We start from the raw sequence: 14,496 nt of genomic DNA, 5'->3' as shown, positions 1-14,496 counted from the left end.
AAAATCTTGGATCATTCCCATTGGAAGAACACTCAGGAATTTAGTCCAGCCCAGGGAAATAAATGTGAGGCTCCTTTGCCTTGTTCAGGATGGGCTGCTTTCAGCCTTGTGGCGAGACCATAAAATTAGAGAAAGGCATTAACTAAAGGGAATTGCTGTTTCCTTTATTTTGAGACCACAAAAACTGGTGCAGAATGAAGCTAGCTGTTGGGGCACCATCGGTGGCCCTGACGTGAGCTGCCAGAGGCACAGGACTCTAACATCTCCCCATTGGGTGCCCTCAACCTTCCCAGGCTGGATGTGACTTTTGGAAATGGCCAGAAGATGTTCAGAATCAAGTCAGGTGAGTGATCTGGGTGACCAAAACCAGTTCCCTATTCAGAGGCAAATCCAAGATGTGGCCACCAATGTGACAGTCCTGGTTTCCCCGTGTGAGTTGTCATCTGGTTCTTTTTTTCTATCTATCTATCTATCTATCTATCTATCTATCTATCTATCTATCATCTATCTATCATCATCTATCTATCTAGATTCTATTTATTCATGAGAGACACACAGAGAGAGGCAGAGACACAGGCAGAGGGAGTAGTAGGCTCCATGCAAGGAGCCCGATGCGGGACTGGATCCCACGACCCTGGGATCATGCCCTGAGCTGAAGACAGACGCTCAACCGCCGAGCCACTCAGGCGTCCCCTGTCATCTGGTTCTAAAGGCATTTCCCTACAAAAGTCCCAACGCTGTTTGAGAAGGGCAAGAACACAAGGAAAGCTTGGACTTTCTGCAGGTGCCTTTTCTCAAGGGCTAAAGAAGTTCTGTCAAAAATCAGATCCCTGAGCACCTGGGTGGCTCAGCGGTTAAGTGTCTGCCTCTGGCCCAGGGCATGATCCTAGAGTCCCAGGATCGAGTCCCGTGTTGGGCTCCCTGCATGGAGCCTGCTTCTCCCTCTGCCTGTGTCTCTGCCTCTCTCTGTGTCTCATGAATAAATAAGTAAAATATTTTTTTAAAAATCGGATGTCTACTTTCATGCTCCCCTTATTGGACTCCCACTCTCAGCTGGGTTCACTAATGGTCATCATCTGTTGTCAGACACAGGACAAGGGTGGTGCTGTGGATGCCAAGGAGGAAAAGAGTGTCAGCCCTTAGGGACTGGCCATGGAATGTGGAGAAGGCGGGCAAGAACAGGGTAGACCTGTATTCGCCTCCCATGGCCGCTATCACCAAGTACCACAGACCAGGTGGCTCAAGCAACAGAAATTGTCAAAAGTTCTGGAGGCCAGAAGTGCAAGATCAAGGATTCCCTTGCTTCTCATCCATCTTCTAGTGCTTGGCCAGCGATCCTCGGCATTCCTTGGCTTGTAGGACTTCAATCTCTGCCTCTGACATCACAGGCATTTCCCTGATGTGTCCCTGTCTTCCTGCAGGAGGCCAATCCTACTGGATTCAGGCCCACCTGACTCCAGGAGGACTTCATCTCAACTAATGAACCTGCAATGACCCAGTTTTCAAATAAGGCCACAGTCTGAGGTCCTGAGGGCTAGGGCTTCACCGTATTTTTCCGGGGGGACAAAATTCAATCCACAACACCACTTTTGTCATGCCTGGGATAGAGTTAATTAGGCCCATTCCCCCACCCAACCTATGTTCCTCAGGTACTATTTGTACCTATACCCCATTCCCTTCAAACAAATGCCTTCTTGGAGATCCAATCTGTTGTGCCCCAGAAGATCTCAAAATACAATTTTTGTGCTTTTTTATTCCCTTTGTTTCTGACAGGTGCCCACACACCAAACAAGCTCCTTACTGCAGAAGCACAAAAGATAGGGCTTTGAACAGATAAGGCTTTTAATTCCCACACTAGGTTCTTGAGATCCAGGCAGGAAGGTAGGAGGGCTTTGCAGCAGGCTTGAGTCCTAATGAAATAGAAGGGGAAGGAAATCCATGGCTCCATCCACTGAAGCCTAGGGAAAGTCCTGGTGGTGGGGAAGGATGGGGGGTCTGGGTTGCTGGGTAGGAGAAAGAGGGAAGAAGACTTGAGTGTGGACAGCCTAACACTGCCTGGCCAGAGTCTGGTGGGAGCCAGGGGAAGCTGAGCCCAGGGCACAGACCTTCCCTGTGTGGGTGTCATTCCTCAGGGTCATGGATCAGTCTCTTACTCTGCCCTTTGACCTTCAGTTATTGAGGCTGCCTGTGGCTTATCTCTGGAACATTCTCCATGTCCTGAGTCTTCACTGCCCCACTGTCAACAGTGTGAAGGTGCACCTTGGCTCTGCAGAGATGGTGGTGGGGAGGCAGAGAGGAGGGCAGGGCTCTGTGGGCACCATGGAGGCTGCATCCAGGTTCCTGGCTCCTGCAAAAAAGGACCTACACAAACTGAGTGGCTTAAAACAATAACAACAAAAATATTCTCTAATCATTCTGGAGGCCAGAAATCTGAAATGAAGGCTTTATTTCAACCAGAGGCTCTGGGGGAGAACCCCTTTCCTGCCTCCTCCAACCGGGGGCAGGGGCTGCCCACATTACTTGGCTTGTGGCTGCATCACTCTGACCTGTACCTCCCTGGTCACAAGGCCCCCTCCTCTTCTACATCAGCCTCTTTCTGTCTTCCTCTTATAAGGATTCACGTGATTGCATTCAGTGCCCGATGAATGAGGGCCAGGGCCTAGTAGCCAGGATAATTCAACCTCCAGCTCCTTAATTGAGCTGTATGTGCAAGAACTTTACCACCTGAAGAAGCACTTCTAGGTTCCTGAGCTCAAAGTCTGGTATCTTTGGGCATCATTAGTACCCTACAACAGTGAGGATAGGAGTGGGGCACCCATCTGCATTGCCAGGCTCCCTTTCTAACTCCCCAACAGGTGCACCCAGGGGGACCCCACTGAGGTCCTCAGGCTCTAATGCAAGGGTGAGAGCGGATCCCCCGTTTCCCTTCTGCTCTCCTCAAATCTCCATGTGTCCCCGGGCGCTCTGGTGGTCCACTCCCAGCAGAGCTGGCTCATGCACGGCGGCTCCGGCACTTCCCCTGCACCCGGCTGAGGAGGCAGCCTCTGCGGGCGGCTTCCCCACACTCATTCGGTTCCAGTGACGCCACACGCCAAGTGCTCGCGGCTCCAGCGGGGCGTGGGGAGCACGGCCTCAGCATCGCCTGGGAGCTCGCTGGAAAAGCCGAATCGCAGGCCCTGCCGCAGATCTCCCGGGTCAGGCTGCAGCGAGAGCAGCCCCGGCCTGACAGGCTCGCTCAGCTCAGCGGAGCTTCCCCTCGGCGGGAGGCCGTGGGCTCCGTGGCTCTCGGGGCGGGGGCGATACTCATTCAGGTTACTTATCTTACAAAAAACCTATTTTGCATTTCACCTTCTGAAACGTGGCTGGGGTTGCTATGGGGGGGGGAGGCGGGGGGGGGCCGGGGGGCGGGGGAGGGGCAGGTGCGCACGAGCTACGCCCTGGGACCGCCGCTTCCGGGAGCCGCAGGCTCAGCCTCCCGCGGCCGCCCGCCCCGCAGGCTCCAAACCCGGCCCACGCGGCCTCCCCGCGACGACCGCCGGCTGTTGGTCCCACCGCATTTCACCCCTTCCCAGCAGAGAAGCTCGGCTCCCGGAGTGGCTGCCGGCCACGCGCCTGCTCCCCTCCGCCACCGCCAGCGCCACCGCCACCGCAGCTCCAGGTCACGTGGCAGTCACGCGACTTGGCCCCGCCTGCGTCCTGGTCTCCCGGGACGTGATTGGGCCAGCGTCGGTCACGTGACTGAAGACGCGCCAATCAGCGTCCTTCCCCGGGGCTGTCCGTGCTGAAGCGGGGGAATCGGGTCTGGCAGGGGGTTCAGGGCCGGGCGCTGGCCTGGGTGTCCCCCCGCGCCCCCCGCCCCCCGCCCACCGGCCTCGCCCCGTGGAGAGCGCCCTCCGCCGCGGGGCACTCGGGGCGATCCTGGAGCGGCCTAGATGAGAGCCGCGGCGGAAGAGGGAGTCCCGGCCGCACCCAAAGCCCCCTCCGGCCCTCAGGTCGTCGGAGTCCGGTGCCCAGCACGGCCCCGACATTCCCTTTTCTGCCTTAGGCTAGTCTGGATCTGGTTTCTGTCCCTCCAGCTGCGAGCGCGGACTACGTACGTACGGCATCCCCACCCCGCCGGGACGCGTCCCTCGGCCCGCCCCTCACCCCTGTACCCAGCTCCACCGCCCCCCCCGGCCTAACGTCCTCCCCTGGGACCCCCAAAGGTGCTGGCGCCCGCTGGGATACTCCAGCGCGTTTCCTCCAGGGCTTCAGGGTCCGCACCCGCCGCAGCAGCTTCCCCGCCTGCCCCACTGCCCTTGTGGGGACGTTTCCCTCCCGAGGCTCTGAGCATCCCGAGGGACTCGCAGCCTCGTAGCCCGGGGTCCAGTGGAGCCCACAGTCCTAGGGCATGGTCAGCACCAGGGCGGCGGGAACACCCAGACGCCACGCGTGGGCCTTAGACGCCGTGTGGGCGGGAGACCTGCTGGCTCCGGTTTGGGCGTCCGCCCTGCTGTGGTGGCGACCCCCGGGCTCCCGGGATCGAGCCCCGCGTCGGGCTCCCCGCGTGGAGCCTGCTTCGCCCCCTGCCTCTGCCTCTCCCTCTCCCTCTGCCTCTGTGTCTCGTGAATAAATAAATAAGATCTTTTTAAAAATAAATAAACTCCGTGTGGGCGAACATGTGTGTCTGTGACCGTTCACGACGGCCAGAAAGACCCCGCTGCCTCCTCTGTCCCTCCCCCTAAGGGGGCAACCCCAGCTCCCGCTCCGTGGGCCGGAGGCCTGCAGGTGCCAGTGAAGCACTGAGGACCGTGTCCGGGGCCGCTAAACATCTCTGAGGACTCGCTTGTATCAGGTGCATCGTCTCTACCCCCCGCCACTTCCTCTTCCTTCTCTCACCTTCTCCCCATCCTCTTCTGTCATTCTTCCCACCTCTTCTCGGCCTTTCAGCTCAAGGGTGACTGGCTCACGGGTACCTGCCGCGTCTCCGGGGGGGTGCTTGGGGCTGGTGGGTTGGCCGCTGAGATATGCCGAGATGCTCCCTAAAGTAGGAAATATATCTACCCCTGGGACTCCATTTATCCATCCTGTTGGCTTCATTCCATCCCCATCGCACCACCCCCAAGTTAGAGCCTATTTGCAGCCAGGTGACCCAGAGCGAACGTCTTTATCCTCTGGACATAATCCCAGGCTTATCCCCTGGGACTGGCGGAACAGAGACCCCTGTGGCAGACGCTGGGTGGCTGCACTGTCACAAGGAATCAGCACAGGCCCCAGGGAGCTCCCCTGGCCCCTGAGTAGGAGCCTTGAAAAGGTAAAAGGACACATTTGCTTCTGCACAGTATCTTTTTGCTCTGATTACTATACTCTCCCCAGTCAGATTCACCCAGGAAATTTTAACATTTGAATAGTCAATGCTGACCGTTTACTCTCTGAGAGGCCAAGTGAGGCACTAAATTGTCCTCTAAGTGGACAGCCCTGGACCCCCAAGACAAGGCACTGGGCCGGGAGCAGGCCCTCCTGGCGGACCCCCGAGGTCAGCAGCAGGCCGCACCACTGGAGCCGTGCTTCTTCACAGCTGGATCAGTCTGCTAAATCCCACCACACTGAGTGTTTGAAGCGACGCCTAGAGTTGTCACTCGTGGGTGAAAGACCTGAGGTCAGGAGGGACACAGGCAGAGATGTGGAGTCCTTCCAGGTCATGTGCTTCTGTTGTTTCTCCTGTTTGTATCCCTGTCTGCTTCTCTTAGTAGCAACACCCCAATTTTCTTTCGGGAGGCCCCCGTCCCTGCGTCAGTCGGAGGGTGTGAGTGGGTCCCAGGTCTGGCCACTCAGAAGGCCCCACTTCCCTGCCGCTCTGATCAGTCTGGATGGGCAGGTTCCCAAAGCCAGGCCACAGGGAGGCTCCCGAGCATCCCCAAATCAGTCTGAGCCAAGAGATGGAGAAAGGGAAGGTTTTTGGTTACTTTCTCTGAATGACAGATCCAGCCACGCTGAAGCTGAGGCTCCCTGGCTGTTTCAGGTAGGGGGACCCATCACTGCTCTTTTCTGCACACCTGGTGAGGCTGGGATTCCTGACCCCGCAACAGGATCCCGACATTCCTTCCCATTCCCCGCCATGCTGGCTGGCAGTCCTGTACCAGTCTCCTGGGGCCGCCCTGGCAAATGACCAGTCCTGGAGAGGTGTCAGCAGGCCGTGCTTCCTCTGAAGGCCAGGGAGGATCCTTCCTGCCTTTCCAGCTCCCGGTGGATCCCCAGCGTCCCATCTCTGCCCCCACCTTCCTGTGCCTTCTCCCCCTTCTCCCATGTGTGTCTCTTTCTGTCTTCTCCTCTCTTATTAGGATGTGAATTTGAGTGGAGATCCAGGGTGCCTGGGTGGCTCAGTCAGTTGAGCATTGGCCTTCAGCTCAGGTCAAGGTCCTGGGGTCCTGGGATCGAGCCCCATGCCAGGGGAAGCCTGCTTCTCCCTCTCCTCCCTGCTCCTGTGCTTTCTCACCATCTCTGTTGCTATCTTTGTCTCTCTCAAATATATAAATAAAATCATAAATAAATATATAAATCAAGATCTATCTGATGACCTCTGCAAAGACTCTATTTACAAATAAGGTCCCAGTCACAGGTTTCAGGTGGACTTAAATTTGAAGGGGAAACTACCCAGGCTACTGCAATGCCCCATTCCTTCCTATTTTGCCCCCATCCTGCTCCCAGGACCCACAACTTTGTTCCACATCCTGGAAGGGCCCTGGCACTCACGCTGCTTTGGTTCAGGATTCAGATCCCCCCAAAAATCTGAAGATCTCTCATTCCAGGGTCTCCCATATGCCACTTAAAATTTTCCAGAATTGATCCTGGCGACCCGGGATCAGGTCCCACACTGGGCTCCCTTGCAGGGAGCCTGCTTCTCCCTCTGCTTGTGTCTCTGTCTCTCTCATGAATAAATAAATAAAATCTTTAAAAAATATTCCAGAATTTATGGGAAAGAAATGTATGCAATATTGATGATATAAAAAGTCCATGAAATGACACTAGCTTCTCCCCACCCCCCCCGCCCCTTTGGAGCAGGTCTTTAATATGCTAGAAAGGCCTTGATATGAGGAACTATTTATGGCAAATAACAGAAGCATTTGAAAATGTCTATCTTTCAAGAGTTTTGGTTTGGTTTGATTTGTTTTTATTCCTAATTGTGGCCAAATACCATAACAGAAAATGTACCATTTTAACCACTTTTAAGTACACAGTTCATTCCGTGGCATTAGGTCCATTCACCCCGTTGTGTAACCATCCCCACTATCCACCTTCAGAAATTTCTGTCATCCCAAACCCAAATTCTATATCTGTGACACAAAAATTCCCCATGTTCCCCAAGTGGAGCCCAAAATTGCCTATTTAGAAGACAAAACGTTTTGGCAACTGAGTTTTTTTTGGACCGAACAGTTGAAAACTCAGCTTGCCATTAGTTTACCCCAGGATGAGTAGCAGCATTTCCAGCCTCTGCCTGCTTGTCCCCTCCAGCCACACCCTCATCCCTGCACCCCCGCAGGGCGTGGCGACCCCCTTCACTGCTCAGAGTCTCTGCTTCTTTGTTCTTAAAGCCAGAGGCGGGCCTGATTGGCTTGAAACCCATGCTGCTGGCTCTAGGGAGGGTAGGGGGCTCTATTCTGAGGGCTCAGAACTGACAGTTCACTAAGTCTTGGAGGAGGGACCAGAAGTGCGACAAATAGGATTAACTCCAAAACACATTTCCCCATCCATGGAGCAGGGGTGTCTCACAAGGTGCTTCCAGCAGGCACTACATTTTCCAGCAGCCCCATGCAAGCATGGCCCGGTGGACTAGGAACAGAGTCCTGTGGGTACTTCCTGTGCTAAGGCACGGACGAAGTGGGGTCCCCCCTCCTACCTCCCTTCCTTCACTTGCCCTAGAGGAGCCTGAGGCCTGGAGGGGCAGGAGGACAGGAAGCTTCAGTGAAGATGGTAAATATTTGCAGAAATGTCGCCATTTCGGCGACAGCTGCTGCATGAAAGCCACCGCAGACAACATGAGAGTGGGCATGTCTGTGTGTCGATAAAACTTTATTTACAAAAGCAGGCGATGGGCTGGGTTTGGTCTCCTGGCCAGAGACAGCAGGGGTTGGTACCTCGCCCTCGACTCGGCAGCGTGCGTGCTGCTCATGCTGCTCATGCTGCTCATCTGGAGCCTCAGAGCAGCTGCGCTGCAATGGGAAACAAGTGGCTGCGGGTGTTACAGGAAGGATGAAACAGCAACCGCTTATTTCTTTCCCAGATTTGGGGGCTGACCACCATGCCTGACGTGGGAGACCACGGTGCACCTGGGAGGCAGGCCCCTCACCAGCGCCCTCTGAGGGGATGGCCAGTAAGGTGTGCATGAGGCATGAACCAGGTGGGGGAGCATGGCAGGTGACACGCAGGTGACACCCCCCCTCCTCAGGCAGATGGGACTCTGACAGTGCCTGGAGGAAGCCCGTTCGGCAGAGGCCGCTGGGGAAGACTCCTCCAGGACAGAGGTGGGAGCAGAGGCCCCCAGGGTGTGTGGAGAGGCCTGCTGCATGGAGGGGTGCAGAGGGGTGTCCTGGGGGACAGAGAGGGCAGGAGGCCGGAGGGCCGGCCAGAGCCACCAGGAGCCGGGCAAAAGAGGTCTTTAAACCACCACCAGGCCACCTGCCCTGTAAGAATGGCTTGCACCCACTAGTTCATGACTCCAGAGTGAATCACAATCTTCTGGAGGGGGTTAAACCCAGGTCTCGAGCCACATCTCGAGTCTGATTCCGTAGGTCTGGGGTGAGCCCAGGAATTTGCACTTTGGATGTATTCCTAGAAGCTGATGCTGTAGACCCCAGGAATCTGAGAATCCCCGGGTTTTGGAAGAGCTCACACATCCCCATCACCCTCTCTGTCCCGTCACCTGTTAGATCCCCTGCTCTGGACCAGACGGCTCTGAAATCCTCTGAGTCTCACATGCACCTGTGTCCCTTCTTGTCTTCCTTGGCGGGGACGCAAGCACCCTGGGACAGACACCTTGTCTGTCTGGTTGAGGACGGTGTTTCCACCGCCGAGAAAGTACGCGGCATACAGCAGGCGCCCAGTGGGCGATTCCCCATGTTCCCAATGAGAAATGAGCAGAACAAAGGGGAGCACGAGCTGGTGGGGGCGGCGGTGGGCACGACCCACAGCACTGAGGTCCACACAGGTCTCTGGGGTCGCGCATTTCTGCACATCTTGTGAGGAGAGGAACACACTGCCACTTTGTTCGGATCTCTCAAGGATGTTTGTAGGGCAGACCTCCCTGGAGGAGCACAGAGGTAGTGCTTCCCTGCAGGGGACACGGTGGGTGGGGTTATCGTCCAGTAAAATGAAGCTACTCTCACCCCTGGGGGTGGGCAGAGGCTGGGTGCAAACTGCCGATTATAAAGCACGCATGTTCCCTGAGCTCAGGGCTCGCCAGTGGCGCAAATCCATTGCCTGGCAGCGTCCAAGGGGAGCCAGTGCAAACGCTAAGCTTGTAGTAGCCACGTCTTATGTTTTCAGGATCCTGACGTTTTGGTGTCTGGGCCCTTGCTGAACCTGGGGTGGCCACCTCTCCCTGGGACAGCCAATCCCTAAATGTAGTTAGTGACTCTTCAGGAGGGCACTTTTGAAAGATAAACCAACCAATCCGGAGCCTGCACCCTGACCACCTCTTTTATGGGGCTGTCACTCCAGGCCACCATCCCCCTGTTGTGTCACCCCAGGGCCGGGTACCAGATGACTAGGGACAGCCCTTATGGCCAGAGCCCATGGAAGTTGCTCAAAGTAGCCAGTCCTAAGCCTGCTTCCCTGCCTTGCTTGCTCCTCCCCATAGAAACCACAGCCAAGGCTCTTGTCACAGTTACTCCTGGTGCCCTCTTGCGAGAGAGACACCTGGTGCTTCCCCAGGTGGCCCCATGGGGGCATGCCCCCTCCTCTGGGGAAATGTGTGTAGCAACCTCTATTTCCCATCTGTTGGCCTTACTATCCCTCAAGTTTTCTACTAATACACAATATTTGAAAGCAAAACTTGCACTGCTTGTTCTGCTGTAAAAAGCCCCCGTCCCTGCCCCGGGAGCCACGTGTCACCTGGCAGCGTCCATGACACCCAAGGACAGGCTACCGCGTGGGAGCAGGCCAAATCTCAGAGCGCTCACAGTCTGACAAGACCCAGGCCCCAGGTTGCAGTGGGTTTCGTGGGAGCTGTGGGGTTCAAAGAAAGTAATGGAATATCTGGAAGCAAAGAAGACACCCCCCCCCCATGCCCCCAGTCAAATTGGGCGTGGGAGAAAGCAGATCCTCCTGAGAGAGCTGAATGCTGGGGAGCCCACCTTCTGGCTTTTCCAAAAGGGGGAGGGAGTGTGAGGTCAGGAGGGAACCCCAGGCCTGTGGAGTCTAGAGCAAGTCCCCCGGGGCTCTAATGCCCCCCCCGGGACCCCCATCCCCCAGGGAGCTGGTGCAAAGGTGGACAGATTCAGGGTCTGCAGGCTCCCAGGGGATGCCCACGCTGCTGGCCCTGGGCCGTGCTGGGAGCAGGGGCCTGGGGGTGCTCTCAGTGCAAGGCTTGCACTTACCCATGCGTCTGGATGATGCAACAGAGGCTCCCTTAGGCCTGGCCTATGCCACCCTGGCTCTTATCAAGCCCCATTGCCCCGTCCACCTTAACACACATGGTCCACATCCCAAAGTCTGCATTAATTCAGCAGCCCAAATGAGGTGCTGGTGGCTATGACTGCCAGGCATCTTAGGAAATTTCTGGAAAAGAAGCTGGTGTTCTCAGAATGGCCCTGATCTGTGTTGGGGTGCCTGGGTGGCTCAGGTCATGATGCCAGGGTCCTGGGGTCCAGCCCCTCATCGGGGTCCCTGCTCAGGGCGAGTCTGCTTCTCCTTCTCCACCTGCTCATGCTCTCTCTAATAAATAAGTAAATACATATAATATATTAAATACAAAGGAGGTGGGCGGCCCCAGTGGCGCAGCGGTTTAGTGCCGCCTGCAGCCCAGGTTGTGATCCTAGAGACCTGGGATCAAGTCCCACATCAGGCTCCCTGCATGGAGCCTGCTTCTCCCTCTGCCTGTGTCTCTGCCTCTGTGTGTGTGTGTGTGTGTGTGTGTGTGTGTGTGTGTGTGTGTAGCTCATGAATAAATAAATAAAATCTTAAAAAAAAACAAAGGGGGTGCAGGCAGACTGGGGCGATGTCACCACGAGCCAAGGACGCCAAGGATCACTGGGGGCCACCAGACACTGGAAGACACGAAGGAAGAGCCTTCCCTGGAGCCCTGGCAGGGAGCCAGCCCTGAAGACGCCCTGGTTTGCGCTGCCTGCCTCCAGAGCTGGGACACTACACTTCTGTTGTGGGGAGCACACCCCTCTGCCCCCGCAGCACGTGGCACTTTGAAGCCAACACAGAGGGGACCCAGGCCCCCGGGCCAGTGAGGGCCGCAGTGGGAGCTCCCAGGGGCCGCAGAACACTCAGCGGCAACAAGCGGGCACCTGGAGAAGGCTGGGGTCCCTCTGCTGCCATGTGACCCAGGGCAGGAAGCACAGGCTGCGGGACCCTCCGTGTTCCCTGCTGGCCCCGTGGGGGGCAGCCCGGCTCCTCACCCATCTGCTCGCACCCGTGGTAGGAGCAGCGCCCTCTCACCAATCCGATGGCAGGTCGGGGTGAGGACAGGCTGTGGGGTGTGTCCTCTGAGTACTCGCTGACTGGACGGGAAATTGCAGGGACAATGAGGCCCCGGGGTCCTTGCCTCCCAACCTTCTGCCCCGTACGCCCTCCCTTCATTTCCCCATTTTGCGACGCTCCTGCAAGCGCCTTGAATGCCAACCCCAATCCTTCCTGCCCGTCCACCAACAGGTCTCAGCACCGATCCTCATCGGCAGTGTGACCCTGTCCCACCTTGTCATAGGGATGCTTCGCCTTCTTCCACCCAGTGGAATGACAGTAGGAGCGCCTTCCTCCCCGGGGAAGGCAGCGGGTCTTCAGGGAACAGGGCCCAGGAGGCTCTTCCAAGAGCACCCGGTACCTTCAGGCTCTGGACGTGATTCCCAGTCTTAAGAGCATCAAGGTTAATGGCAAAAACCAGGGGCCAGCAAACAGCCTGCGAGCCAAGAGTGGGTTTTATGTTGAATAAAAAAATAAAAGAACAGAAAGATTTTGTGACACGTGAAAATGATCTGAAATTCAAAGTCCCGTGTCCATAAATAAAGTCTAATGGGAAGCCAGCCACACTTGCTCGCTTCCACGTGGTCTGTGGCTGCTTTGGCCCTTCAGCCGCAGCGGAGAACCGGGGCAGACCCCACGACCCGTGGGGCCCGAAATGTGTGCTAGCCAATGCTTTACCAGAAAGGTTGGTGGCACAGACTCTGGAGCCGAATGGTCTAGATTCAAATCCTAGATCTACTGCTTACCAGCTGCATGAATGGGGGCAAATTCTCTCTCTCTCTCTCTCTCTCTCTCTCTCTCTCTGCCTGCATTTCCATATCTCTCAAATGGACATAATAGCCCTGATGTCAAAGTATCTTTGTGAGGATTAGAGGAATTATCACTTTTAAGGTCTTACAACAGCGCCCAGCACACCTAAGTACTGAGGTTGGGTGACATTCTTTTCAGTCTCCCCAGATCCTATAAACACCAGCGTCCTACATACAGCAGAGTCAAGTGTCTAAGAATTCTTCAGCCCCCCTTCTACTTGACACACAAGAGTTCTTTAAACAATCATTTCCTTCACTTTTCATCATTGCTCCCTATCCAAACAGATCCAGGAAGTCTTAGCTCAGACTTCTCAAATCCCAGATGGGTTCTAATTTGTTATGTCAGAGGAAAAAAGTCTGTCTTCCCCAGCAGGTGCACAGGGAGGCTTTGTTAGTCACAGACGCCACCTCCTTACTCTTCAGCATTAAAAGACGTTTTTGCAAACTCTACGAATCTTGACTGTAAAGCAAAAGCAGAATGACGAAGAATGGATTTCCCACAAGGACAAGGAGGTTTTCGTTTCTTGACTGTGGGTGGTTGGGGTGACGCATGGAGGAGTCTGGGAGAGCTGGCATGTGGACGGTGGACATCGATAGTGTCCCCCACCTCCTCCTACTTGTTCCACATGATTGAGTTATGGTTGGGTTCCTGAACACTCTGCTGGAGATTCCACTGGTCAACCTCTTGCATGCTTGGGCATGGTCCCGTGACTAGATGCACACCCACTGGAATGGAGGTGACAGGCACCACTGGTGCTTCTGGCTCTTAAGGTATCAAGCCTGTCTCCACCACGCCGTCCACCTTCTCGTGAACCACACAGATAACAGCGACACCCTGAGTGATGGCCAGACAAAAAAATGGACAGAACCTGGGTCCCTGAGTGACTGTGTGGAGCTAAGCATCCTTGGACCCTTTGTGAGAGAGTGAACATCCGTGTTGAGTCACTGTCATAGGAGTTTAGCTTTTACCCTCACACAAAGGCCCTGCAGTCCACCACCTATGGGTGACAGGTGAAGATGCTCATGGATTGGGCAATCCCCACCCCCACCCACATCCCATACTTAGCTGCAGAACAAGATCTAGAACCATTCTCTTACTTCAGAGCCTTGTGCTCTGCCACTTAGCATGGACATGTTTATTTTTTGAAGACGGGGCTGTATCACCTCAGGTCTCTGAAATAACCCACCTGATACTTAGCACAGGGAGCCACCTGCTGCTGGAGAACAGTCTGGGTCCAATAAGGAGAGGGAACCACGTAATACTTCAAAAAGGGGAAAGTGTCAGATAAGGATCAGTAACTGTAACAGGATGGGGGTATGAGGAATTGGCTGGTAAGAAGTAGAGACACTAAAGAGGAAATGAATACCAGTTCTAATAAGGAGCAGCCATGCCCTAAGGACTGGGATGGTGCACTTGGGGAAGAGGCTCCCAGGGCTGAGATCCAAATGTCCATGGAAAGGTCCTGGCCATGGCTGATGGGATGGCAGAGAAGTGCCCATGGCGCCATGGTAGCAGAACTTGCCAGAAATCTGCCCTCTAGGGTGTCGGGGCTTAGGGAGGAAGCTGCTGGCATAAAAATGAGAGTGGGCTTGCGATTGTCACAGATTTCTAGAACACATTTATGTAGGCACAATGATCAACTTTTGCTCATCTTTTTTCTATTTTCCTTAAAGACTTTCAACCTTTTTTTTTTTTTGAGAGAGAGAGAGAGAGAGAGAGAGTGTGTGTGTGTGAGCAGGAGGAGGGGCTGAGGGAGAGGAGAGGGAGAGAGAGAATCTCAAGCCAACTCTTTGATGAGCATGGAGCCTGATATGGGGCTCAATCCCATGACCCTGAGATCTCAACCTGAGCTGAAATCAAGAGTCAAACACTATCAATTAAGCTTCCCAAACTTTTTTTTAAACAAATGTGCAATTCATTTTAAAATACCACTTAAATATAGGCACCCAGTTTTATTATTGGGTCATTAAAACCCCCCCACAAAATCAAGGCTCAGGCTCAGATACATATATTCATTTACAA

General features: G+C 55.0%; 1 long non-coding RNA gene across 2 annotated transcripts; it reads right to left on the bottom strand.

Annotated features, from left to right (window-relative positions):
- Nucleotides 1–1,818: 1,818 nt before the first annotated feature.
- On the bottom strand, nucleotides 1,819–3,639 carry LOC121477500. Of its 2 annotated transcripts, XR_005984246.1 has the most exons (3): nucleotides 3,349–3,639; nucleotides 2,154–2,347; nucleotides 1,819–1,910 (listed from the first exon to the last, which is right to left on the bottom strand). It is a non-coding gene; the product is annotated as an uncharacterized LOC121477500 (long non-coding RNA). The 2 variants fall into 2 exon arrangements; XR_005984247.1 differs by having other exon boundaries at nucleotides 1,819–2,347.
- Nucleotides 3,640–14,496: the final 10,857 nt, after the last annotated feature.

This window comes from Vulpes lagopus, chromosome 17 (genome assembly GCF_018345385.1).
Source record: "Vulpes lagopus strain Blue_001 chromosome 17, ASM1834538v1, whole genome shotgun sequence".
In the NCBI taxonomy this organism is placed as follows: Eukaryota; Metazoa; Chordata; class Mammalia; order Carnivora; family Canidae; genus Vulpes; species Vulpes lagopus.
This window is presented reverse-complemented; position numbering and strand designations above follow the sequence as displayed.